Source organism: Cucurbita moschata, unplaced genomic scaffold, assembly GCF_002738365.1.
Source record: "Cucurbita moschata cultivar Rifu unplaced genomic scaffold, Cmos_1.0 Cmo_Scf00118, whole genome shotgun sequence".
NCBI classification, from domain to species: domain Eukaryota; kingdom Viridiplantae; phylum Streptophyta; class Magnoliopsida; order Cucurbitales; family Cucurbitaceae; genus Cucurbita; species Cucurbita moschata.
Window position 1 is genome coordinate 1 of NW_019268634.1, and position 7,972 is coordinate 7,972.

The 7,972-nt window shown below is 33.2% G+C and overlaps 1 non-coding gene across 1 annotated transcript; it reads right to left on the reverse strand.

Moving 5' to 3' along the window:
- Positions 1–7,301: 7,301 nt before the first annotated feature.
- On the reverse strand, positions 7,302–7,374 carry TRNAA-AGC. Its single transcript has one exon. It is a non-coding gene; the product is annotated as a tRNA-Ala (tRNA).
- Between the last annotated feature and the right edge of the window lie 598 nt (positions 7,375–7,972).

Below are 7,972 nucleotides of genomic sequence, written 5' to 3' on the forward strand. Positions count from 1 at the left end.
ACAAGACCGTTCACCACATGCTTGTAGATGAAACGATGTCCACTATTCTCGTTATTCTTTTCAACTACGAACCTTCCGGAATTCTGCACTACTAGGATATTTACATCCTTAATTGGTACTAAAGCATCCAAAAGGCAACCCTTCCACACGGCTCATTCTAACACCTTTGGTAAATAGTTCCAAGAGACATTGTTAGGCCGATTTTGTTCATGAATACTGAAGAATTTGATATTTATAGTTGTAGTTGAACGCTACTTAAATTGATGAAGTGAAATCTTACAATAGAGTCTAATAAAGCGTTTGTCCATTAGAATAGGTTGGAATTAAATTCTTTATAGTTCGAGATAATAGTTGTATTCTTTAAGTCATTGAGACTAGTGTTACTAGTACTTGTTAGTATATTTGAGTATAAATATTAAAATGATTAGTTATTAAATATTGTTTGAATTAAAGCGTTTATAATCAAATGATCTTCAGAACCTAATTCATAAAAAAATAAATAAAATAATTAGAAAGCATTTATGTGCTAGATCAGAATAAGATGCATAAAAAGAACTTGCCGTAATTACTTTATTCATCGACCTTTAATCTTAAAAGTAACTTAAAATATTGCAATATTGTGATTCAATCGCCTATTATGAAATTAGGGTCAAACTAAAAAAATAATATTTTTAAAAGATGGAAAAATTCATAAGCCAACCAAAATATGTATTCAAAGATGAAGAATTTACAACAACAATCTCAAACAATATTAATTAGCATCTTGCCTTTTGGTTTGTCACATTTTCAAACCTGAACAAACCTCAATATCGAGTCGGTGAGTATTATGGATCATAATCGACAGTACTTTGCAAGTAGCTTTGAGCATTCACAAAAGGTCGAAAGTTGAATTTCTTTAGGATGGTAACCAAATAACCGATGATTATTGTTGAATTTCCAAAAAATACACCACAAATTTCATTTATAGATATAAATGGAACCATTGATATAAAACCCTGATTATATAATTGCATCTTCACTAACAAACCCACCTCGGAGTGATCATCTTCACCAGAGGCTGCAAATTAAGAAGCCTTCCAGGATTACTCAAAAGTGAACTTTTAAGACAAATGAAGCTATATTTGAGCAAGAAAAATCATGTTACATGTGTCTGGGATACCACGGAGACACCAATGCAAGCAATCACTACCACCTGAAGTTTCTTTGATATTGTAGTTGGATCTATGAGACTCATCCCTCAGATGTGAAAGAGTAGTTATATCCAACATTCTTACTTGTGTGCCTCTTACAGTACTCTCAACAAATGGATCGCTTGATCTATTCTACTCTACTTTACTTCCTCTTGATAACGGTGTGGTATTGACACAACTCATATTGCTGATAATCATCACTTACATCCAAAACTAGAGTATAGCGGTCGACTATCGTCAAGGACCCATTCACCATTTCCATTCCTACCGACGGAAAAGTTTTATTACATTCATTTCTTTCTCCTTTCTAACTTCTTCATTCTCACATTAAACTTTTTTTTATTTAAAAAAAAAATTAAACGTGAAAAGGGAGAAAGAAGGAAGAAGAAAAAAGAAAACCCTTAATTTTGAAAGCTTATCAAATACTCTTTGACCGATGTAAAGAAAGCTTGAGAATAATTTATTCTCACGTCCCTCTTTGACACTTGTTGGATATATATCCGTCCTTCACATGTCGTATCATAATCATATCATATCGTAAAAACTTCGTGGTTATATCCTTCCCTAATTTATCATAGCCTTAACGTCCTTAGACATATCATAGTTGTGTCGTTACCTGAACGTACCTTAGTCATAACGTTACAGGAAAGTATCGTAACGCTATCGTTCTATCAATCTATCATAATCCTATCTCTTTCTACCCATAACCTAATCGTATTGTTTTATGAATCCATCGTGACCATATCGTTTTTATCAATCTGTCATACCCATAGCACTTTGATACGTAATCAAACCATAACGTTTCATGAACATGTCTTACTCCTATCGTTACATTACGTTTAGTGCATCCTTCTCGTATCCTATCTCAAATATACCATTGAACACATGGTACCGTAAGTATTATCATACAATTCACATATTATAACATATCATAAGCATATCGATTCACAAACATTTCACACATATCAATATATATGACACTTCCAGAACCACGGGCACAGTCAACATCAAATATAACCATACGGATGGTAAGGCCACCTACCTGATTAGCTTAGGCTGGTGTCCCCAATTTATCCTTAAGAAAGTTCGATTTGTCCTTTGTATTAAAGTCAACCTATATGAACATGACATCAATTTCAATCATTTCTCTAAATTTTATGATGCTCTAGTGTTAAATTTCATGGGAATATTGCACGAGTAAAGTCTTTGAAATGTTTATATATCAAAACTATTTTAACACTTTCTAAATCTTGATTTTTGGCTGTTTGTGTTTTTTTTTTACTTGTGTTCCTCATCTTACTTCCCGGTTTGTTACATTTTTTTTTAATTATGTTAGCAATGAGCCAATTTAGTCAATTCATTTTTTTTTAATTTATGTTAGTCATCACTTTTGGCTAATTTAATCTATTTTATTTATTTTATTTTATTTTATTTTTTTGCTATTGATTTATTTTATTTTATTATTATTATTTTTTTTGCTATTGATGACTATCTTTCTAAAACATACTAAATAAAACTAAATAATTGGTTAAAAGAGGATATGGGATATAACTTAAGGATAAATCTCTTTCCATATGAGAATAACTCATTCTCATGTCCATCTTTGCTACCATGTACTAAATTAAGGATTTTATTTCTCTTTGGTCAAAACCATCCTTAAAGCACAAAATTGAAGTTGTAGTTAGTCAATTATAATATTTGACGTGCTAGTTTTCAAACTACTTTAAATGGGTGTAAAGAAAGCATGAGAATAACTTAGTGTCACTAATCTGACACGTGTTGGGCATGTACTGAACACTTGTTAATACAATGGATACATTACAAATTTATAATCCATCGTATCAGACACTTGACTTTGAATATATTTTGAGAGTGAAACGTACATTAAGCTTTTTTTTAAGTATACAAATATATAAACTTATTTATATGAATTTATCTCTAATATAAAATTGATAAATTTTTTGAAATAATTCTTTTTAATTAATGTATCATTGTCACATCGGTGTCCTAGGTTTCTTAAGAATGACATGTTACTGTTAGAAACAGAAAATGAAAACTGTAAAGATCATAAGAATTGGGAGAAATCTCTCATCCAATTGAAGAATGACTAAATCAAATCTAATTCAAATAACTAGATCAAATCTAATCCAAATAACTCAATCAAATCTAATCCTAACAACCCCTCCCTTAAACTGAACACGAATAGTAATCAGTTTATATCTACGACCTCTACCAAACTTCCACCAAGTAACTTCATCAATTCTCATGTGTCATTTCTGTTTATTGCTCCAGATCCATGGCTTGCCTCCATTTCTCACTCTTCAATGCTTCTTTAAAGTTTACAAAGTTTGCAGGTTCAGTAGGGGTAAACATGGCTGAGCTTCATCATCTTCTTTACAAAAAAAAAACTTGTTCAATTGCATAGTCTCTCATCCAGACTGCTTCATGAACATCTTCACAAAAATCTTCTCCTATTGCATAGTCTCTCATCTAGACTGGTGGTCTCTTATTCCTCGCCTTATTCGAGCTAGGAGAGCTTGCTTCAGCCAAAGAGCTAGATAAAATATTTTCCTCTGCAGTATTTTCATCTGCCGCTTCTATATCATTATTTTCATCTGCCGCTTCTATATCATAGAGTCCGTAGGCTTTTGACTCTTCACTAACTCCCAGCACAACATAACTCAAACTCTTATCATCTAGCTTAGTTCTCTGAGATGCCTCCTCTTTTTGTCTCTGAATCAACTCGAGCTCACAATATTGTTTTTCTTCCTTCCGCTGCAGCTCCAGAACTAATTGTCGTTGTGCTTTTTCTACCCTTCATCTATTCTCTTCCAGCATTTTATCTAGCTCTTCTCTCTCTTTCGTGCTTGTTCTTCTTTCTGTCTTGTAGTAGTTAAAGCGGCTTCTTTCTCTTTGTCAAGCTGCACATCAACATCATCAAACAACTTTGTTCGACCTTCCTCTATTCTCCTCTGTATTTCTAATTTAGTCTCTTCAGAGTTTAGCCTTTCTTCAACCTTCTTCTGAATTAGTTTTTCCATCCTCCTAGCTGCATCTTCTTCTGAATTAGTTCTTCCATCCTCCTAACTACATCTTCTTCTAACTTCTTCAACTCTGCTTCACGCCTTTTCTTCTCTTCTTCCTCTTTCTTAAGCTTCTCTATGGAATGATTCTGATCAAGTGGATGCACAACTAGGACTGGAACTGAACGATTTGGGGAAAGGAGATAACGAGGAAGACCTACTTCTGCGTTGGCGACTGAGGGAACTTGAACGGCTGCTTCTCCTAGAATGGGTAGTGGAATGATAGGGGGAAGGACTTGGGTCCCTTCTGCTTCTCTGACTATGGCGATAGGAATTGGAGTGGTGAGTGTATGACAGAGACCTTGAACCACTTCTCCCCATAAGTTTCTATTGAGTTTGAGTGTCTACTACAGGCTGAGATATAGCATGCAATATGAACATTCGATTCAAAGACATCTTTGTCTCCATGATTAAGCCTCTCTCAAGATGAAACACCTTGCATGTTCCATTTTGAAATAAAAAGGTAACCCCCTTTGCTTGCAATTTACCACTACTCTACAAATTGTTCCTTAGGTCTGGCACATAGAACACTCCTGTGATTATCATTATGCTTCCATTAACTTCCAGCCGTACATTACCCTTTCCGGTTACAACCATGCTTGACATTCCCATTGAAAATGTCCTAGCTTGTGACAGTTATAGCACTCCACTATGGCCTTGTTGAAGGTTTGTTTGCCTCGTCCCCTTCCTCTGCCTCTAAAGCTTCCACGACCTTGACTCCTTCCTCCAACAGACTGCACAAGTGGACTCTCCATCGACATACTTTTATTATGACGCACTTAGAAGACTGCTACTTCTAGTTTTAACTAGTTTAGGGCATGGCTCTGATACCAAATTGTTAGGAACAGAAAAAGAAAATTGGAAAGATCATAAGAATTGGGAGAAATCTCTCATCCAATTGAAGAATGATTAAATCAAATCTAATTCAAATAACTAGATCAAATCTAATCCAAATAACTCAATCAAATCTAATCCTAACATTTACCATATCTATTTGGTATCATATTTATGTCTTGTATCTATATCTCATTTTTATTTTTGTGACTCTGAGATATTTTGATTTTATAAATAGATATCTTCACGAAAATAAGTTTAATTTATGTTGAGATGGAGAACAAAAATTTACACTTAAAGGACGTTGATACTTGGGACTTTGATTCCTCTTAGTGTGAAGCTTGCATCTTGCAATTACTTGGGTAGAGAATGTGTTTCACTTAAAATTCACTCAAGAGAAAATAATCAAATAACGAACCATATTTGAAAGAGGATAATATATATATTTTTTTTTAATCTTTGGAAAACAAGAAAGAATAAAAATTAAAACATGGCATGAATGACATCTTCTTGAATCTTTGTTTTGTTCTCCTAAATGTATATAAAAAAAATCTTATATATTTTTAGATATAATTTAAGATTACCTATTTAATAAAACTCCATCCAAACTTCTACTCATAAATTTAATTATTGTTGGTATACAATTGTTAATATGTAAGAAAATACACGTACGAAATGTCTCGGTTGTTTGACTAAAACAATGCAACCATTGTCCAAACGAAAGAATTTGATTCGAAGCTATCTCCTAATAGAGGGAGGCTCAATTAGACTTTGTTGTAAGATTTGACCCTATCAATTTGAATAGCGTAACTATCTATAAAAGTGTTCCAAAGTGAATTAAGGATGTCAATGATGAAGAGAGGTTTGCAATTGTGAAGAAGTTCCGTCATATGCAGGGTATTGATCCCCGTACCTCTCGCATGCTAAGCGAGCGCTCTACCATCTGAGCTACATCCCCACAATTTTTGCATCACAAAATCCTAAATTTTCCGTCATCAATAATAGTGAAAATGAAGAAATATTGCTACCCAACATGTCATGAATAGGAAAAAATTGAAAAGAAATAATATATTAGATAGTCTTATTTTTAGAGATGCAAGGTATCGATCCCTGTAGCTTTCGCATGCAAAGCGAGCACCCTGCCATCTAGGCTACATCCCAGTGATTGTTATACCATAAAACCCTAAATGTCCCATCATTAATAATAGTGAAAATAAAAACATATCAAAATATTAATAACAAATAGTTTGGTTTGGTGATCCGGGGCATCAATAATTGTGAAAATGAAAAAATATAATAACAAATTAAATACTTTCTTTTGGAGAGGCGGGTTATCAATCCCCGTACAACTCGCATGCAAAGCGAGCGCTCTACCATCTAAAGCTATATCTCTACAATTTTTACGTCACGAAACCCTAAACGTCTCGTCATGAATAATAGTGAAAATGAAAAAATATCGCTACTCATTATGTCATAAATAAGGAAATATTGAATAGAAATAAAATTGTAATAACGAATAGTTTCTTTTGGAGATGCGAGGTATCGATCCCCGTATCTCTCGCATCACAATTTTACATCAAAAAACTCTAAACTNATTGAAGAATGATTAAATCAAATCTAATTCAAATAACTAGATCAAATCTAATCCAAATAACTCAATCAAATCTAATCCTAACATTTACCATATCTATTTGGTATCATATTTATGTCTCGTATCTATATCTCATTTTTATTTTTGTGACTCTGAGATATTTTGATTTTATAAATAGATATCTTCACGAAAATAAGTTTAATTTATGTTGAGATGGAGAACAAAAATTTACACTTAAAGGACGTTGATACTTGGGACTTTGATTCCTCTTAGTGTGAAGCTTGCATCTTGCAATTACTTGGGTAGAGAATGTGTTTCACTTAAAATTCACTCAAGAGAAAATAATCAAATAACGAACCATATTTGAAAGAGGATAATATATATATTTTTTTTTAATCTTTGGAAAACAAGAAAGAATAAAAATTAAAACATGGCATGAATGACAAAATCTAGTTCCAATTAAGGATGAATTCCTTAAAAGAGATAATACTACAAGAGCTTATTGGATGGCGGTAGCGTCCCATGCATATGACGGAACTTCTTCACAACCTTATACATAACAGGTTAAATTAATTCATACTTAAAAAAATAATTTCTCCCTTTTGGAGATGCAGGGTATTGATCCCCGTACCTCTCGCATGCTAAGCGAGCGCTCTACCATCTGAGCTACATCCCCACAATTTTTGCATCACAAAATCCTAAATTTTCCGTCATCAATAATAGTGAAAATGAAGAAATATTGCTACCCAACATGTCATGAATAGGGAAAAATTGAAAAGAAATAATATATTAGATAGTCTTATTTTTAGAGATGCAAGGTATCGATCCCTATAGCTTTCGCATGCAAAGCGAGCACCCTGCCATCTAGGCTACATCCCAGTGATTGTTATACCATAAAACCCTAAATGTCCCATCATTAATAATAGTGAAAATAAAAACATATCAAAATATTAATAACAAATAGTTTGGTTTGGTGATCCGGGGCATCAATAATTGTGAAAATGAAAAAATATAATAACAAATTAAATACTTTCTTTTGGAGAGGCGGGTTATCAATCCCCGTACAACTCGCATGCAAAGCGAGCGCTCTACCATCTAAAGCTATATCTCTACAATTTTTACGTCACGAAACCCTAAACGTCTCGTCATGAATAATAGTGAAAATGAAAAAATATCGCTACTCATTATGTCATAAATAAGGAAATATTGAATAGAAATAAAATTGTAATAACGAATAGTTTCTTTTGGAGATGCGAGGTATCGATCCCCGTATC